A 20,438-nucleotide genomic window follows, 5' to 3' on the forward strand; every position below is an offset into this window, starting at 1 on the left:
GCTCCAGACGTAGGAAACATATTTACTCTCAACTTGCACTCATTTAAACAATGTCGCAGCTAATGGTGACTCCAATATACTTTCTCCCATCTCACGCCTGGCATTAGAACAAATAAGCCATTGCTTTGGTACCAGGCTAGTGACTAATAGCTTCTTGGCAGCAGTTCCCTGGCACGCGGGCCAAGCCAAAGACACCACCGTGTAATGTAGGTGGTTGTCAGGATGAAGGTAGCGCACACACGGCCTCCTCTGTTTCACAGCCTCAGGGAAGTAAAGGCATGCACTGTACGCTGGTGTTTGGCAAGCAGTGACACTGCACGGCTCCAGAGCTAATGCCAGCTTTCAGGTTATTGACAATTGCAGTTTCACATTCCTTTTGTTGTGGAGGCAATTTTAACAAAATAGGATCCATTACATGGTTTGAATGGTACAATAATCCAGATTTGGTTCCAGGCCACTTAAAGGACTCCTGTAACCTAACCCACCTAAACCAAGAAAGGTAACAGTGCAGATCAACATCAGATCAAGAGTGAAGGAACAGCTTCACGAAGGCTGTACTCCCAGCCAACAATATACAGGTGTGTGCGGCGACTGTTGGATGCAGCACAAGGAAAACTCTACAGCACTGACAATGACGTGTTAACACGAGAGGAGCTGCAGGGTCGGACTGTGGAAGCAAAAGCAGTCCAGGCAAAGATAATCAAACCAGCTCCGCTTCCTCTGTCTCTTCTCGCAAGTTCTCTCTCCCTCTCTGATCGCTTTCCCTTCTCCCTCCTTTCTTGTCTCTCTCTCTCTTGAAGCCTCCCCTACCTGCCGAAGTTAATCTCGGGGATCTGAGGAAAGTGCCAGAGGCACCAGGAGCGGCCCTGGGCTTTAAACCCACCGGGGAAACGCCTGGTGGAACAGAAGACCCGTCCTGCCCTGAAGAGCGGTGACCAACTTACAAGAAAATACCAACGAGGCAGCTGGGGCATTTCAAGCATTTTATAAAATAACTACACACTGATTTTCAGATGTGTAAGTTTCGTAAGTTTTAGCCTGCTACTACCCAGTGCACAGACAAAAAATAAACTAATATATATATATATATATATATATATATATATTATTTTGTCTTTACTGTGTGTTGACCTTTAAAAGGAGTAAACTCATATGGAGAGTTTTGAACCAGAGGGCAAGCCTAATGTTACTTTAAACCACCTTTACTCCACTGGAAATATTTGAAGCCAGTTTTGGATTATTTACTCACTGTAACATAAACCACTGAATATTTGTTATATATTTATTTATTTTGTTTCCTGCCTACCTCATTCACTCCAGTTACATAACGCCACACAGTCTAACTACACTTTACAAACTAAATAATGCACTGCAATGCTGATCTAACCATAGATCAGTGGTAGACAGTAATTGGATGAGGGACTTGCAGGAACAAATGTACAACAGATTCAAATTTAAGTGGGTTATATCAACTTTTAATCCTCCCAAGATCTAAAGAACGCACTACTGACACTTCACTTGATTGTACTTTGTTGGCAAGTTACATCTGTCCACAATTACTACAAAGCACCAGAACTGCACCAGGACACTATGGTGTCCTTACCAATACAATTCATTTTTGGCCTGGGTTCAGGAGGCCTCTGACTCTCTGCCAGAGCTGCCTTCATGAAAAGGTTGTCCATGCTGAGCAGGCACAAAAGTGGCAGGGTTTTTCTGTTGTGGCATTTCGATAAATAGGTGTTTAGGTTGTTTTTTCATCGTCAGAAAAGAAGGTACTAGTCGATGGGCTTAAAATAGGATAAATTGCATTATTTTTTTAACAATGCATTATCTCTTTTGTGAACAATGCAATAACCTGTATTTATGAATCCCTCTTCTGTTAGTTTTGCTCTAGATCAACGGTACTCAAAGTACGGCCCGCGAGACGCACAACAACTTAGACCATGCCTGTGAATTCACTGCACGTCAGCAGCCTTTAATGTGCATATGGCCTTTAATTTTACACCTCTGACGTCACGCGCTTTAAGATGTTAAAAATACATATCTTATTTTGATAACGGTTAAACGATTCCACTGTACACCATTAATAGCTTAAACGTGCTCACACTTTACTAAATTTGCACCCCAAAAAGCCATCAAGCATTATACACACAATTGGACATTTTCGCTCACCACTTCCTGTAGCAAATATGTTTCTTTTTTTTTTTTTTGGGCCTCGGCAACTACAGTTTGGAAATATAATGAAGATAAAAGTCTTCAAATAACCGGACACTGAATAATACATAATGGAAATGATCATGGTAGGTGCCTTATGACGTAGTAATGGGAGACTCAGATCACCGGGCACTTGTGACGTCACACTCGCAGCCCACAGTCACAGGGCGAATGGCACAGCAGGTGCCCCCGCCCGGCTTCTTCACCAGAGTCTGCCCCCCTACCACCAGCGCGTGCTGTCTCCCCTCACTGGAGCCATGACCCGGGGCACATCAGCTCGCACCCAGCTGCACTCTGTATAAATAAAAGGCAAAGCGGTGCTGCCATTAACTCAAGGCACACACTGACTGCTTCCACAGTGCCACTCTGGTATTACACGGAATAATGTACTCCCATTAGGAACAATCCGAGGACAGATACATCGCTTTGTTCTTCAGGGCCTGCACCGATCTTCTTTTCGTATTTTAACAGAGTTGCAGGCACTAGTCAATACATTCGTAAATCCAACATACCACACCTAATAACATTAAATGGGTAGCTTTCCGACAAAAAAAGGAAAACGCTTGTAGCCTCTTTACCAATCGTAGCGAAATCCCAGCTCTAATTGAACACTGTGAGCCTCGGCTGCGACCCATAACCATCAGGAAAGGCCCTCCCCCCACCCGATGCTTTCACAACAAACTGATTTTCAGAGTGGAGGCCCAGTGGGCGACAGAGCTGACACGCATGTACTAGTGCCATTACTGGACCCGGGAGACGGCCATTAACCGATAAACCCGATTTATAAGGCATCCCACCTAACTAGGGTCTAACCTAGCCCACTATTAGTCACAATTTTGTCTACTAACCGTTCTCTCTTGACTATACCTTATAAAATCATGCAAACAGTCTCCCCATTTTGATGGCGCTGTGTGTGTTACTGGGGTAGGGGTGAGAGCAGATGGGGCTGTGTGTGTTACTGGGGTAGGGGTGGGAGCAGATGGCGCAGTGTGCAGATGGCGCTGTAAAAAGGGGGTGGGGTGGTTGTTTCCCCTCTAAGCCCCGCCCCTCTAAGCCCCGCCCCCCGCTGTCACTTCAGTGCAGCCCTCGGCCGCAAACCATACTGCAATTTTGGCCCCGAGAAAAAGTTTGTGAGTACCCATGCTCTAGATAGTTGTATGTGCACATTATAGCAGAAAACTACAGCATCGGCAGTCTGTTTCTAACTTGGTAAGCACTTGCTGATAAACGTAATAACTATTTTTAGTTTGTGTCTTTGTTTTTTATTCATAAGTAGAGACCATAAAATATTACAGTCTCTTTAAATACGTTTCAACATATGTCTGAATCATCTGAGTAGAAATGTGTGTGTGGGAGAGAATATGTTAATTCACAAAATTATGATTAACATTATGTGCATTAGCACATCACTGCAAGTTTCCAATTTTTCGAATAGAGGTTGAATTACTTTCACTTTCCCGGTTCTCAATGCTTTGCCTGCTTTGGTGATGCTGGGGAAGGATAATGAGTAGAGTTCAGATGGGCAGTGGGGAGCAGGAGGGTGGGGGTTGCAGGTGAAGAGACGATGCTTTTTGTAACTGAAAAACTAGGTAGAGGAGCTATCATCTATACAATGAAGTGCGGATGAGTGGTATTAAAACATTTCCGGGCTGCTTTTATCCTCCAGGCAGGGTCTAGGCCAACAAATGTGGCAAAGCTCGTTGGCCAGCGCACCCATTCTCTCATAGGTCACAAACAAAGGGAAGTTCCAGCCAATAGGATGTGGTGCGCGTGCACAGCTCCTATGAGCTAGTGATTGAAAGTACTGGGACGCCCTCCAGCCTCTTGTGGCAAGAAGCACACGAGGGATGCTTGATGCCAAGACGGGGCGGCTTCTCCCAATCTGGACCAGGCGGCAGGCCACAAGTACTTCCTCCGTTGAAAAAATACTTTGAATCTATTATATGCATTCAGTTCACAATACTGTCAAAATAATTAAACACAGTAGAACGACACCTCCTTCCCCCACCAACGCCAAAAGAGTAATGTTTTGTGAAAATGATGGCTTACTCTGTGTTTGGGAACGAAATTAACTACATCACAGCTTTGAAATGTTGTCATCTGTGGTGCTAAATTTGAGTATCAAAATAGGCAAACATCAAACATGTGCTTGTCACCAACACACCACATTAAACACTTCAACACAAAAACCAACCTCTACACACCAGCATATTCCAGAAAAATGAAAGTAACCTCTACGCGCCAACACATTACAGAAACATGTTTTAAACTGAGGTAATCATCAGGAGAGGGGCCCAATCGTTCATCACTGTTAAGTTAGGTTAATGTTCACTTTCGTCTTTTTATTTTCCTTCCTTTATCAAAAATGTAATAGTTCTCAAAGGCTGAATTATTGCATAGGACTGTCCCTTGGTATTTCAATACTCTGGGAAGAGGCTACAACGCCCTCACATTCCCCTCTCAAGATATAAAAGATAACCTACCCCTTCCCTATTTTCCAACACCTGTAATGGTCCAATCTATGTGACCTCTCTACCTCCTGCCATCTTTTCTTTGAGCTCCCCCTATGGCCACTGCCCTCCCTGCATGTAGCATACTTCTGCCAGGGGTGGGGAGCCAATCTCTTCTTTTATTTTATGTTTTTTTTTTTTGTAAATGTATATTTTTTTTTTGCAATGTGTCATTTATTTTTACTTTTTTTGTGCAAGCAGGAGCATGCAACCTTTAGACTGCGGCATTTTTATAATGACTGTTAAAACTGTTAATGCCTTTTGCACATGGTTGCAAAAAAATCAACTGCAGCCCTGAAAAAGCAAATCCTATTGGCTTTGCGAACATTTGTTTAATATTCGCTATTTAAATATGGCAGCAGTATAAGTTTAATAAACAATGTTTATTATTAACAAATACAAAGAACAACTAGCAAAGGGTAAAAGTTTACTATTTCCTGTACTTGTATTAGCATAGCAGGGGCTGCAAAGAAACTTAGATGTGTTGCACGCAACACACAGGAGTAGAAATTCTAACATCTAAGACTGAGAGGAAACATAAATGAGAGGAAATGTGGTATCAAACAACCCCTCTGAACTTGCCCCCTGCAGAAAACTATCAAATGCCTGAATCTTGTGCGCTTATAAAGAACATATACTCAAAAAAGTGACTGTACCACAGCGGTAATCAACACAGATAGTTCATGTACAAAGATGCCATAAATTCACGAGTCAAATTCTACTTCTTTTCTGGCGCTCATCTACCTTAGCTGGGAAGCATTTTCCACACTCCCTGGCAGGATTACACCGAAGCCTCTTGTGGTTCTGATACCACGTCTGCAAAACCTTACCGAGGCACTAATCAAAATCAGAAACACAGACACTTGAGACAAAATCTTCCATTTAATTGTAGGAGTTGCCGGAAGATTACAAGATGGCGCATGGTTAGGAATGACTGCGCTGTGTAATTTCAATGAACTAAACCACAGCTGTGATAATCTTTGAAACTCGCCGGAGAAGCGAATTCATGAAAGAGCCAGAAATGCTTGCCAGCATTTTCTGTTTTTATCTAAGTCATGAATCTTCGCTCGTCTAATGTTGCAATTTTGCAACGCTTGCAATATTTGCGGGTGTATTGCAGTTAATTTATTAAGCAGTGTTTTGATCGAGCGTCGCTAGGTGCAGAATCTAGTAATTTCACAACAGAATCGATTAACCTTCACAGTGATTCCCCAACACTTGAAGAATTCAGAAAAATTCTACACAAAATAAGGCGTTTAAGTGAAACCCAATTCTAATTAAAAAAAATTCTACGGAGGTTTGTCACTGTTTCTAAAATTGTGAGGTATAGCCTTTTCCCATTGCTACTGTGCAATTCGCCCTGACACTTGGAGGCCTTAGATCTTTATTCCCGAACGAGTCACTTTCACTTTGGTGAGATTTTAAGGTATGATATAGCTTTATGTTCATTAACAAATTAATGCATTCTGGGAGTTGTAGATCTCGTTGAATTAAAATCAAACACATTTAGCAACAGAGATGAAAACAACGGTTTATATAAGGAAAGCTGAGATCTTGAAAAGTTGTTTTCTGGCTACTTGAAGTCAACCTGTAACCATTAAACGTCCCAATGGGCACAGCAAATGACAATCTGGATTTATCAGAAGAGTCTTAGCAGAAGTAGTAATTGTTTTATACCCAGATAAAGCAAGAGTAGTTTGGACAAAATAGGATTTAAAGCCATCAGCCTTGTGCCTGTGGAATGTGACTCACAACAGCATTGGTCTCGTTAAAACCTTATGATTGACATTGTGGGTTGTAGCAACTATAATGTCAAAAAATGCACAGGTAAAATATCTGAGATAGGCTCAGAACAACAGTATGCTGCTTTGAAGCTAGGTTCATGCTATTGAAAGCCATATACATGCATACAGCATCTCATCCAAAATAAAAATTTAAGGAGCAATTTATTTGTTATGCAGTAAATAAGGATCTCCATCTGAGATATATCTTCCAACGTATATTCAGCCAAGAAACATATAATAAATAGTGTGTGCTTGGCCAGGAGGCTAATTAATTGGTGAACGATAAACTAAGCGCTACACAAAAACTGCACCTATCAGGATTCAAATCAGGGACACTCCACTCTTGCAAGTGCTTATGAAGCTTTGCAGAACTTAATTCACTGATGTTATTACTTTGACATTAAAAACATCATTGGCTGCTTGGTGTTTTGGTCAGAACGAAAAGGAACTTTATGGAGATTATAAGGAGCTCTTCTACGCATAATATTATTCCTCCTATTAATTTATATTCCTAATTTATATATAGTGCTCACTTACAGAGAGGCATTTGAAAACATTACAGTTAACCAATAAATACAAACAAGCATGGGAACGTGGGGGAGAAATCACAAAGAGAGAGACAACAGGTTTGATGAAGTATTGGAGCTGGGATTTATAGTTCTTCATCAAGCAGAGGTCAGGAAGTGATCAGGTCAGTGAGAAGAGATGAGTTTTTAGGCCTTTCATGAACCTCAGGAGGGTGAGTGCAGTTCACAATTCTGTTAGGAGGCACTTCCACAGGGCTGAGACTGATCTAGGGGAGGTCTAATTTAAGCTTTGAGAGCTGTTGTGCCCTGGTGTTTGAGATGCAATTTGTTTCTACTTTTGAGACCTTTGTGGCCCACCAAGATGGCGAGAAGGCTGAAATGGTATGAAGGCCAGTGCAGGTGGATGGGTTTGTACGTCCAACAGATATTAATTTACATGTTATGCTTGCCTCAATGGAACGCTAATGGAGCTCTTGCAGAATCAGTGTGTTGGTGAAATTTGTAGTAGGAGGAAGAAGATCAGCTACAGAATGAAGGAGTACTTTGATGTGAGCCACAGAGCATTTATACATGACAGCCAGTCTGACGTTTCCAAAGTGCAGGTGTGACATGTAAGCCAAAGAATGAGCATATTTAACAGGCAGGAAGCAAACATAAAAAGAATGTGTGCTTAAACACTAGACAGAAAGATGTAAACCTGTGAACTTCGGGTTGCAAACAAATGCCAATCACAAACGTATTGTTACAGCTGACAAAAGCGAACTCTTTCACGTTATAAAGCGCTAGTGCATTTTTCTTTCTGCTATAGGTAACTAATCCTTTAATTAGCTTCCACTTCTTCCACTTGCACTTATGCGATCCGGAATAATTGGTGTTTTCTATGCTACATAATTTTAAAAAGGAGTTTGCGGTCTCAGGACCTTTTCTCCACAAGCTAATGCAGCAATAGAATGCCAACATAATGCCTTCGCTGCACACACTGTGAGGGCAAGCTTACACCGCAGTCCCCACTCTGGCGAAGAACGTACTTGAAAGACACAACACAAATGTAAATGATCAAACTGGATCAAGTGCAGTCATGGGATCAAACTGAGCTGTATCAGTTGTGCAGGGAGGCTGCCTAAGGCCTTTGCCACCTTGCAGTGTGATTACGAGCTTCATAAATCACAATTCTTTTTATACCTCTGACTGAGATGCACACAGGAGGCCTTCTGGCTGCAGTTATTAACGTTCCCAGAATACAGTCCTCAATAGGCTCAGCTAAGCATGGGAATAATAAACAAGGGCGGCAACTTGAAAGTATATTGTTCCCTTTTTTCTAGTTCCCCGATCTACCTCTTGGCTTTTGACAGTGGCAATGGAAAAAAGACTTGGTACCCATGGATGAGGCCGACTGGAGGGATGCCTTACTTGCACCAAAATAGCTGATTATATCAGCCAGGCTAATATTGCTTACACTCAAATACCTCCCCAGGATACATCTTAACTACAGGAGAGTGGGGAAGATGGCAAGGGTATAATCCTCAAACTGTACAAGATGCCATGTGGAAGAAGGCGATCTTGTCCATACGATATGGCCATGTCCCAAAATTGAGCATTACAGCATCAAGATATACAATGAGCTATCCACAGTACTGCGGTGACACACTGGCTTTGTACCTAAATATATTTTATTGGGGGTCATTAATAGGACTGGGGGCCACAGGGGCAAGGGTAGGCCCTGGTAGGAAGTAGGTACACTGCTTGCGAAAAGAGATAGTGGCAAACACTAGAGGTTGGAGACAGCCCCTACACATATGACGTGGTTAAGGAGGATGGACGGATGTTTGACATTAGGTGAGCCAGTTTGCCGATCTAGAGGATGCCTAAAGCAACACACTAAAACATAAGGGGCCTTGTTAAGAACATTTTTAGTTGACTGCAGTATGAATGATGAAGGGGGCCTACCAGGGCTTACTAGAATTAAGGCCAAAATAACCTATTCTGAGATTACAGTCTTATCAAATATAAGAAATAAGTATCTATTGTGCGTGTAGGATAACATTTGTTTATTTTTTGTTCTTAGTGTCTGTTAAGTCTGTGCATAAAACCAAGTAATAAATTATTATCAAAAAGCACCTAGGATAACAATTTTAACCCTGCATTTGAGGTGCATTTTGAAACCAACAAATCTTCAAATTCAGGAATTAATTTGGGAATGTGCATTTCATGAATTGGTCTTCTTGTAGCACTTTCTTACTGCTAATTAGCACATAAGAACAGCAGCTGCTAGTGGTCTTTTCGTTCGCATTGTTCCCGTGCTCCTGCACTAGAATGTTTTTCCAGAGGCCACACTATGCGGCCTAGCAAAATTTGAGGTATTTCGTGCAACAAGCATAACATGAAATGACTAAAACTACGCAATATTAAAGGCATAGGGAACATTTTGCCCTGAGCTAGTTTCTACTGCAATGTGTTCCGGTTCTTAGCTTCACCTAGTGACTTAGCTGATCCTGGTCTTTCGAGTGAACAGTAAAAATTAGGTGTCTAACTCACAAGGGGAACCACAAACGTGGGCTAAAAAACAGTACTCCTGCACATAGGCGCACATTAATGATTTTTTCCCTATTCATTAACTGAGAATTAGGTAAAAAAAATTGGCATTACCATTTCCCCAGTATGGAACGGTGCGCAAGGTACTATTCTATTTATGGGAAAGACAGCTGCAATGTGTAATCTATTTTTTTCTCCAATTGCAAAACTTTTTCACCAGTGGCAAATAACTTCTCCAACACCACCACCATGTTTACTGCTGTTCGGTCGTTCTTCTAATCTTGAAGGGGAAATAATTTCAGCTCTTTGGAGGAGCATACTATGTCCAGGTTGCAAATTATGCTTGTAAACCTGTCTTACAAGCGCAAATAGCTGTGCAAGTAGGGCCCTAGAACACTCCCTCTTTCTATCACATTTTATTAGGGTCGAGCTTATGAGCGCTCTGTCCCTGTTGTAATCTTTCTGTGGGTTTTTAATCACGCCCACTGCACGCCCATCAGTTTAGTTGGTTTGTGGGCTTGCCTTTTAAAATTTGCTTGATTTCATTTTTGAAAGGCATGCATACGTCATGCCTTTTCCAGTGTTTAGCCCTCCTCGAGAGCACAAGTAAACTACTGTAAACATACGAGGCTCTGTGTTTTCCGCATGGCTTCTGGACTACTTTTTCTTTTTCTTTCCTACCCAGCGAGATCCCGCTGGGCAGTAGTCAAGCACTTTGCATGACATCGACCCTGTTCCATGGATAACAGCACTTTTGCCGATACGTTTGACTGCAAGCAAACTTCTGTTTCCTTTTGTGTGTATCCTTCACGCTCATGGTGGCCTTTGGCTCACTTAAAAGAAACTGTCTTACTTTTCATTTTCAGTTTATGTGGCAAGAAAAGTCAGGTAAGGAGTTTAAAACACTAATAACTCTAACTCGAGCACCCATTGCATTGCAAATGCTTGTTTGTTTTGCTGCACTGGCGTCTTCTCCTTTTACTATTTTTTCTCTTCTATTTCTTTATCGACTATGTCTCTGTGATGCTGATTTATGATAGTTCCTACGGTTAATTTGTGCTGTTACCCCAGATTGTGTATCTCATTTTTGCAAATATATTTACAGTCCAATAGAATGTAAATGAAGTGAAAAAATATACAGTTTGTGAATATTAATAGAATCCGTTAACCTCTTAACGATTTATGGTGAAACAGCTTACCAGAGGATTATTTTCTTATTCTTCTTATGCTTCAAGTAATGCGATTGTCACTCTAATGTGCTTTTCATTAAAAAAAGAAACGTTTAGGCTGCAACTGACTCCGTTAAAGTATATATTTGTGACATTTTGCTTAACAGAGCGGTGTCAAGTAGCTGTATTTTCATTTGATAGTTGCAAGGGAAAGGCAATCCAAAGTACTTTTCCACAACTGCTGCAAAAAAACACCTCAGCAAGACAAGGGTGCAAATCGAACATAATGAGAGGATTTTATAAATTGAACTTGGATGCACAGCTAGGTTAGCAACATTTGTATGTATATGTAATTTTCTACTCATTAGCTGTGGAAGGGGGAGTACTGTAACAGTAGTGGGACATAGTCTGGGCAGGACTGCCCAATATAGGCAGGATATAGTCACTAGAAGCAACTAGGTTTCTAGGACTGGTGAACTGTAGCCAAATGGCAATATTGAGCAGCATTCTGGCAGCCGTATTCATAGTTCTCTGTAACATGCACGAGTAACACCAGCACAGCCCCTAATTAAAGACCACTGGCAAAGCGAAGGTGGAAGTCAATAAGGCAATTATAGCATGGCCATTTTAAGGGAAACCTAACTACTGAAAACTAAGGCAACGGCATCTCAGTTCGTAGACGACTAATTAAGAAACGTAATGTAAATGTGGTTCTAGGGAAAGATCGAAGTTGATCCCCTACATTCTTCATTTTAGCAGAGTGCACTGGGAGCGAGGTTAGTTGTTGGGGCCAGATTGTTGAATTTTGGTGTTTGGTCCATTTTTATATTCTGGCTTGACAGCACAGCTGTTGCCAGATCATTATATGATAATCACTAGGAGAGGGGCTTTGGCTCCGCCCCATTCTGGAAGCCAGGAGTACATGTTTTGATTGGGAAAAAGTTGTGTGGTACCACAAAAAAGTGCTTGTCCCCACACATCTGTGATCATTATTTTTATTTATCCAGCTACTCGAGCCTGAACTTTCAGGGGCACACCCATGACATCGTAATGCTGTTAAAGTGTCTTAGATATCTAAATAATTTAGAGTGACATCAGCAGCACGGACAGGAGAATGGCAGTCATTAACCTACATGGATTTTTAGGTCAGGGCTTGATAGTGCAACTACCACTTGACCTTTTAACCTACACCAATATGGTTCCACATTTCTTTGTTTCACACAATTACAAATCCATTAGCATGCCATCTATCTTTTGTGCTTCTTATTACCATACAACATCCCTTTAAACTATTGGCTTTGCCAATGCCTGTTATAGTCTGGCTTGACAGTGCAGCTATCGCCAGACAATTATGTGAGCATCACTAGAGAGGCGCTTTGGCTCCCCCACATGTTGGGAGCCAGGTGTACAATTTTTGATTGGGCAGAAGGTGTATGTTTCCAAACATAAAGTACTTGCCCTCAGTGCAGCTGTGATAATTGTGTTTATTTATCTGGATGCATAGGCTTGACATTCCAGGGGCACAACCATTGCATTGTAAAGCTATTAAAGTGTCTCTGATTACTAGATGTATGGTGTTTTTCTCTGGCAGCAGCAAGGATGGGAGGAGGACAGTCAATAAACAACATGGAATTTAGATCTGGCTTGATGGTGCAATGTCACCAGAGCATTTAACATACATCAGTATTATTCTACAGTTCTTTGCTTCCACACAAATACATATCCATTCCCATGCTATCTACTTATAATGTTTCACATTAGCATGCACCATTCCTTTAAAGCCAGACCTAAATTGCATTGCCAAGGCTTGTTCACATATATGTACCTCAATTTTTGATGTGTTTAATTTGTGATGGTTCAATAGCATCCAGGGTTTGACTACTTGGAGGCACTGTGCAGGAGTTAGGGTTTGATGATTTTCAAGTATGATTTGTCTGCCACTGACAAGGGTTATAAATGTTGAGATCAAAGGAGATGAGGTCAGGCAGGTTGCTAAATTAAACACTGAAGAGGCAGGGGAATGATGAAGCTTTGAGGGACACCATCTTTGGAGGTCAATGATGTTGAGCTGAGTGGTGAGTATCCGTGCAGTGATGGGCAGCATCAAAGGCAGAGAAAAGCTCAAAAACACTACTGCATTTAAATGAACTGTAGTTATATTTGGCAATCAATGCTGCTCTAATGGCCTGGCCAGGGCACAATCCAGTTTGGAAGTACAAAAAAGGTTATTTTCATCTATGCATGCAAATATTTGTCCAAAGGTGGATCTTTCAATAAGTCTGCCCACGAACTGACCATTGCCTACTGGTCAGTTGTTAGAAGGATCCTTGGGCTCAAGGCCTGGCCTTTTTAGATTGGGAAATTCCAGTCCCCAAGAAGCGGTTGAAGATGTCTGTGGCCATGATGACTGCCAGTCTACTGAGGAGGATTTTCTTGACTATGCAAGCTTGACTTAAATATTCTATTGATCCTGCTCAACCACAGAGTTTTGTAGCATCAATAAAGTTGTTAGGAGTTTGAAGGAGGATAACTCTTCATGTGCCAGTTTTGTCATTCAGAACTGGGGTTCAATTGCCATGCTGGGTTTTCTTCTCAGCTATTTTTTCAGATTGTTAGGGTACTAAAACAGGGAATCAAAGAGTTTTTGAGAATGCCCAGTTTGTAGTCAATGTATTTAGCATTTTTATATACATTTTATGTCGTTCCCTTGATCAGTCAGTGACTTCTGAAATCTAGTGGGAGTACTGGAAACCTTTTGCCTTTTCACTAGCTTTTCTGAATTGCAGAATAGTGTTGGAGTGCAAGTTTCTATTTGTTTTGAGATTTCTACCTGTGTCTTTTAATTGCATGGTTTTAGAAAATTGTGTTTCTGCTGTCAGCTAACCATCTTCCAATGCTTGGAAAAAAATAACAAAGAAATTTAGCATGTCAAGATTAAAACTGTGGAACAGTTGCTGTAGGGCTGGTGAGTTGAAGGGTATGAGTAAAGAGATTAAGTAAAGTAGGTCAAGTTTCTTCCAAGGTGTAACATGTATTATCTATGCGAATGACTAGTAATCTTTGGTGGAAATAGGATGAAGAAGTTAAAGTGAATTACACGGTGGTCAGTCAAATTCACAGCATAGTTCTCTATCACTGTGAGGATGTTTTAAGCATGAGATGCGAATATTGCATATATTGTATGCCCAGCTGCATGAGTAGGCCTGTAACCATTTGATGAAAGGTATTAAGCTGAAACATAGAGAGAAGGTATTTAGATGTAGAGTCTGTTTAAAACTATTTATGTAAGTCTCTCAGCACACACAGATTATGATCTCTGACTCCAAGTCCAAGAAGAGGTCAGTCAATGCCAGATTGAGTTGGGAAGGTCTTTGGAGCCAGCGAAATGCCAATGTGAACGTTTGAGATGGAGAGTGTTGTACAAGCAGAGATTAACATTCTGGGGCAGTGTAATCCTGGATAGGTGGCAATGGTTAGACATTCTCCAATTTTTTTTAGTTTCATGATTTTTGAAAACATATTTTGAAATCTGAGGGTACAGCTATATGAATGATAGATGCTGCATTGCCACTTATGCATATGTCTGTGATGAACATGAGGTCTGGTGAGGATTCTTATATCAGTTCATAAATGTTCAGATGGTTGTGATCACTAAGCTTTCACTCATGCATATCTCAGAGAGGAAATGACTAGGAAAGAGATGCAGACAGGAGTGTGCAGGGAGTGATGTGTTAGGTTTGAGTGAAGGAGAGTAAGAAGAAGTCAGAGATTTTACAGGGTTAGTTAGAGGTGAGAAGAGAGGTATCTAAAGGTATCTCAAAGGCAGAAGGTTAGTAAGAGGTTTAATAATGGGGAATGAGGCACATGGGTCACAGGAGAAGAAGAAGAGTGAACTGATAGATAGTGCAAACGGGCAGAGAAGAAGAATGGAGTAGTTCGGAAGAGTGGGATTAGGAAGTAAGCTATGAAGGAGGCAGCCTGAGTTTTACAGTAACTGTCGGGGGGTAGGTGGATGAGGGAAGGGTGAAAGTAGGTGTTAAATGAGCAAAGGAACATGCATATGCAAAAATTGAATTAATGGTCAAGGATTTTCAGGGACTGAAAGAGTGTTGGGAGGATGAAGGACGTAGGTGGGTTTCCACCTGTACAGGGCAAAAAATAGAAGTAGGTAGGTGAATGTGTAGGAGAGACAGGGAGAGTGGTAAGGAAGCCAATTTTACAAGGGTAGCAATGGGATAGTAGTTGTACATCCAAAATAATTGCTAGCTCTCCTTAAATGGTGGACATCACATAGAGTCCCGAGTACATTTATTAGGTGTGCCTTTAAAGTATTAAAGCTCTTCTCTACACATTGGGACGCATGGCTACCAACACATGTAGGAGGAGTAAACAGAGAAAGGCAACCGGAACACAATATCAGCTACATGAAAAAGTAATTTACATCAATTTTTAGAAAACGTTTTAGGTAAAAACACAGTCACACGCCAACTTGTGTTTCATTCTTGGGACTTTATTCAAGGGCTAATAGATAGTAGGGATAATATAGTTGTTAAGATTGTAGTTTATTATGGCAGAGGTCACATGTTTGACAAGTATGGCAGGAATAGAGGAAAGGTAGGAAAAAGTAGGAAAGGCCACTGGAAATGTGTTGGTCTCAACAAAGTTGAAAGAGTTGTATTTGTATCCATTTGGGAAACGAGAATTTGTATATCAGGTTCAGACTATGATAAGACAGATGCCCTGCGTAGACATTTTGTGTGTGGAAGAAAAGGTAAGGAGAGTAGACGTGGTTAGTGGTGAGGAAGGCGGATGCAAAATGGGAGGAGGGGTAATGTTATGTGAGAAGTGGGGTGGAAGAACAGGAAGATGCAGAGAGCCACACTCAAGAGCTTGTGAGACTGTAGTTATATGACATCTATGGTAGGAATGATAGTGTATTAAGCTGGCATATTCTAGTGTATCTTGAGAGGAGTTTTGGTAAACTTTATGAGTACATGTTGACATGATTTTAGATTTGTCTCTTGTTATCTTGAATATGTAGCTGCAGGTCACCTACCCAGACCGACTGAATTATTTTCTTTTGTTACAGGACTGATAGAGATTTTATTTTTGTTTCAGTTGCAGTGTGCGATTTCTCATGTAGGATTATTTGTTGTGAATTAATTACAGGTACTTGTATTAGACTTTGGGATTTATCTCTGGAGCACAATTCAGATACCAGAGTCATTTTAGTGCTTTATTACTTGGTGGTCTGACAGTGCTGTTGATTTTCAAATGGAAGTCTGGAACAATGGAAGCTCAGCTATCATGGTTACCTGCAACAATATAGTCAATAGCTGTACAAAATACTTTTTTGGTATTTTAGGCAGGGGCTGGACCTTAAAATTGTTTTTGTTTGAATACTTTAATAAATTGCTATTAGTATGGATGCAGAGAAACTAGTACGACTGCTGGTGGCCTCAGACTCCTGTTGGCCTTCCGAAGTAGGACTAGCACCCACTCTGACAAATGGTGCACACAACCGTGGCATCATCCTGGACAGCAAACTCACCATGATTAACACAGTCTCTTCATTCTGCTTCCTCACTCTTTGAATGCTCAGTAAAATCTTCCAATGGTTTCTCATCAACACCAGACGAACCGTCACTCAAGGCCTAGTCAGCAGCCGGCTAGACTACAGCAACGCACTCCATATAGGAATTACCATGCACCTCCTGAAGAGACTACAGACCACACAGAATTCAGCGGCCAGATTCATCCTTAACCTCCAGAAATGGACCAACACCACCCCACCATAAGAGGCTCCACTGGCTCCCCATTCAGAAAAGATGTACATTCAGTATACTGACCCATACCTACAAGACCCTTCACAATCAAGGACCAGTATACATCTATCACTGCTTGAACTTCCACCAATCCTCCAGACACCTGCGATCTACTTCCTTGCATCTGCCGAAGCAACAGTGGAGGATGCTCTTTTTCCTCCCTTGCTGTGCAATCCTGGAACGAACACCCCCTTTGCTTATGGACCTCATCCTCTCTTCTGGAATTCAGGAAAGGACTCAAGACCTGGCTGTTCAACTGAACCCCTTAGTAGCTTGTTCTCAGTGCCTCAATACCCTCATGGGTGATTAGCTGTGCTCTATAAATATTGATTGATTGATTGATTGATTTGTTTAGAGGTGGGTGAGCCACTGAAAGCTCGAGCCAGGCTCAAGCTTGAAGCCTGGCTCTGGCTCAACTCAAGGTCCTGTTGGAACCTTGAGCCCATAACAAGCCAAGCTTTCATGTGGCTTCTGCCTGTCTGCCTTCCTCCAACCAGAATGTGGTGTTACCATCAGAGCTGCCGACCAGGTTAAAGTCTCCACCTTGGCTCAACATCCTGTGTTTCTGGGCAAATCACTTAATCTCCCCCTGCCTATAAACAATTATTGTGACCTTGTGTAATGTAACTAATGCTCATGCAAAGCACTCCAATTCCTTCAGATCAAGTTTGCGCTACATAAAAACTGTAGAAAAATGGACAGAGATAAAAACAATGGACCTAATTCACAACAGGCCCCCGCCACTGGGGAAGAGGTCCAGCAGTCGCAGTGGGGGTCCTGCACTTGTAACGGACCTCTGTACAGTGATTTTCCATTGCGAAGGTCCCACCACTAGTGCGGGACCCCTGCTGTAACTTTGTAGTCTCCACACTGACTGCAGGGGTCTCTTGTGAGTTAGGCCCGAAGTCTTAACATAAGGAAAGACAAATAGATATCCATTTTGAGGCTGATTTGTACAAACTGAAAGCAGAAATCCTGGCTAAATCACAACTTCCCTGTTTAAACTGTGTGACCTGAGTCACATATTATATTTCCCTACAACTCTTTTTTCTTCATCATTGTGTATGAAAGCTCTTTCAACTATGTGAGTTCAGAATACCAGTTGTACAAAACCTATTGTGCTTGATTTAAAAGGCTGTAATGTTGCTCTATGATAATGTGGGCTATGTACAAGGTTTATATGGCAACTATCTTGCCCCTTAGTTCACTTATGGTTCATGTTTAAAAACTATCACTTTTAATAAGTACTTCTCGGTGCAGTGCTGCAATGTGATTTATTTTTCCAATGCTTCACATGTTAAAGAAATACACTTTCTTGAATTTTGTAGCACCTTTATTTATATTTTATGCGATGTTTCGTTGTGGGATTTACATAGCAAAAATTTCAGGGCTCAGCTCATGCACATGCTCCAAGATCCGAGCCAGACACTTTGCTCGGCTCTCCATGTAAATCTGTTTGCTTACACATCCCTAGGAGAAATCAATCTGAAATATAGTGCAATAATCCTGGTTACAGTGTGCTAATTTGTTGATACCAGGAGTCCAACCTAAGAACACAAACAAGTTATCTGAGAACAGCAATGAAACTAGCTCCTGTGAGCAACAAACAATATCTCTGGTATCAGTGAACTGAAGTTACTAACAGAAAAAGTAAAACCACTTCTCAAGTCACTAAAAGTTTCAGTGTTTTTATAAGGTCATATAAAAAGAAGTCACTATGTTTAGGCACCAGTATGTCACACCATTGCATATGTGCCTATATATATATATATATACAGCCCCCTCACACTGGTCCACATATAGGTTTGTCAAGCTGTAAAGTCTGGGACAAGGGCAGCTCCCATTACATCTATTTAACTTAATAAAAATATTTGTTTTGAAAATTAAAGTAGTTCTTCATAGGAGCCATTTCCAGCAATTGCACGATTAGCTTACTTGGGACCAAGCAAAGAGAATCTCATCCATCCAAAATACACCTCATAATACTGAGTACACTCAGCCGGCGTATATTGGTGTTTAGTGTCTGTCTATGGTCAACAACAGTTGTCACACAGGGGCAAAGGGAAAATACTCAGTGGTTCTGATAATATTTATGTTATCTCTAACAAATGACATAGTTTTGGGGGCAAATGGTTTAAGAAAATGATCTATACATGTGCACAAAGGTTCCAGTTTACAATCATTTATGGATCCTTAGAAGAGTGTAAATTATAGGCATGCTATTCATGCTCATTTTTGCTGAGAAAACCTTCAAACAATATGTGCCTGATTACAGGTTTGGTGGTCGGCTTTGCTGCCCACCAGACCCGTGGTGAGGAGACCGCTGTCGAGGTGGCGGTCTCCCCACCAGCCCTATTATGACTTTCCCACTGGGCTGACGGACGGGAACCAAGGTACCCGCCCCTCAGCACAGTGGGAGAGTTGCAGCAGTATTGCCGCCAGCTCATAATTTAGCTAGTGGAAATGCTGCAACACGCAGGGGACACCAGCACCCTCGAAATGCACACTGTCTGCACAGCCGATGCTGCTGGGCAAGCGGACCCCCTGCACTTGTTCTCTGCCAGCCTTTTCATGGCGGTTGAACCCCCATGAAACGCCTGGCGGAGAGCAAGGTTGTAATCAGTAGGGCGGCGCTGACTTCAGAGAGCCCTGGCTGATTACAACCTGCATCGCCGTCATCCCGTCGGAATTGGCGATCCTAGCGGGAATGGATGTAGGTTGGCGGGTCTGCCTGCTAAACTCATAATGTGGCGGTTGGACGGCCACAACTGCTGCAGTCCGACCGCCACCTTGAGTCTATTGTTCTGTTGACTGCCAGGACATAATTACGCCCTATGTCTTGACTAAATTCAGAAGGCACTTATTTTCAGTGTACACAGGATCTTTAAACACAATGGACCTGTGATACTCTCCAGTTTGGGAATGATTTGGATGAGGTAGACCGAGATTAGTTTCCTGATCCGCCGATTAACCTAGGCTAGTAACCACAAGACCGGGCAATTTTACAGCATGTGGAGGTTATACTAAATCCCAGGCGTTTTCCATTTGTTTAATTGACATACTCCTGTTGATTGTCTGAAAGGAGCGGACCTCTGAGACAGAGGAAACGTCTCGCGTAAGCCTCAATCGAAGACATTGTGAAGATTCATGTTTCACTTCAAAGGTCAATAATTCTGGAGCCCAGTTAACTTAGTTCAGAAAACAATGTTGTTGGGTATAACTGTTGGTCAAGCAGGTCTTGATTCTAAGTGCCAGGTGCAGCTAGGAGAGCCATCTTCGTCGCTATGGTAATAGCTTGGCCTTTAACGTCTGCTGATTGGAGGCAAGGTCCCCCCTTAACTTTTCATGGGAGAGACTGCCACCATGAGTATTGTATTTTTCCACAATTAATAGGTCAAAACAGTTTTTCATCGTAGTGTGCCCTACTTAGAAGTTTCTGGGACCTTTTTAAAATATTTTTCTGTTGTATTTTACTCAGCAGTATATTACTTGATGAATCCTATGTATTTAAAGGGATAATCAATTAATGTTCTTTTTTTTTATTTGTGTAGTATCTGTACCTTGTAAAACTGTGAAAGTATTTATTTAGCTATTTTTGCATCTTAAATTGATTTAAAAAAATCAAAATATATATAAGTGCAATAAAACCAAAATAATAAATATGGCGAGATAATGCCTTAGTCAGTGCTTAATTTGTAAATAAAGAGGTGCCGGTGCTGAAAGCCCTTCTCTTAAACACAAGGTTGCTGTAATTAAATCTGCCAGCACTGTATAGTGAGGCAGCGTAATCCTGAAGCCATCTCAGGCCTCTTCAATCCATTTATGGCCAGCCCTGCCCCTTCAGCTCATCCTGCAACTTTCTACTTTCTCCCTTTAT

At 41.6% G+C, this 20,438-nt stretch overlaps 1 protein-coding gene across 4 annotated transcripts in view; it reads right to left on the reverse strand.

Moving 5' to 3' along the window:
* The window catches only part of CAMSAP2 (calmodulin regulated spectrin associated protein family member 2), a 452,998-nt gene that overhangs the window by 324,607 nt on the left and 107,953 nt on the right, over positions 1 to 20,438 (reverse strand). The window lies entirely within an intron of this gene.

Source organism: Pleurodeles waltl, chromosome 4_2, assembly GCF_031143425.1.
Source record: "Pleurodeles waltl isolate 20211129_DDA chromosome 4_2, aPleWal1.hap1.20221129, whole genome shotgun sequence".
Lineage (NCBI taxonomy): Eukaryota > Metazoa > Chordata > Amphibia > Caudata > Salamandridae > Pleurodeles > Pleurodeles waltl.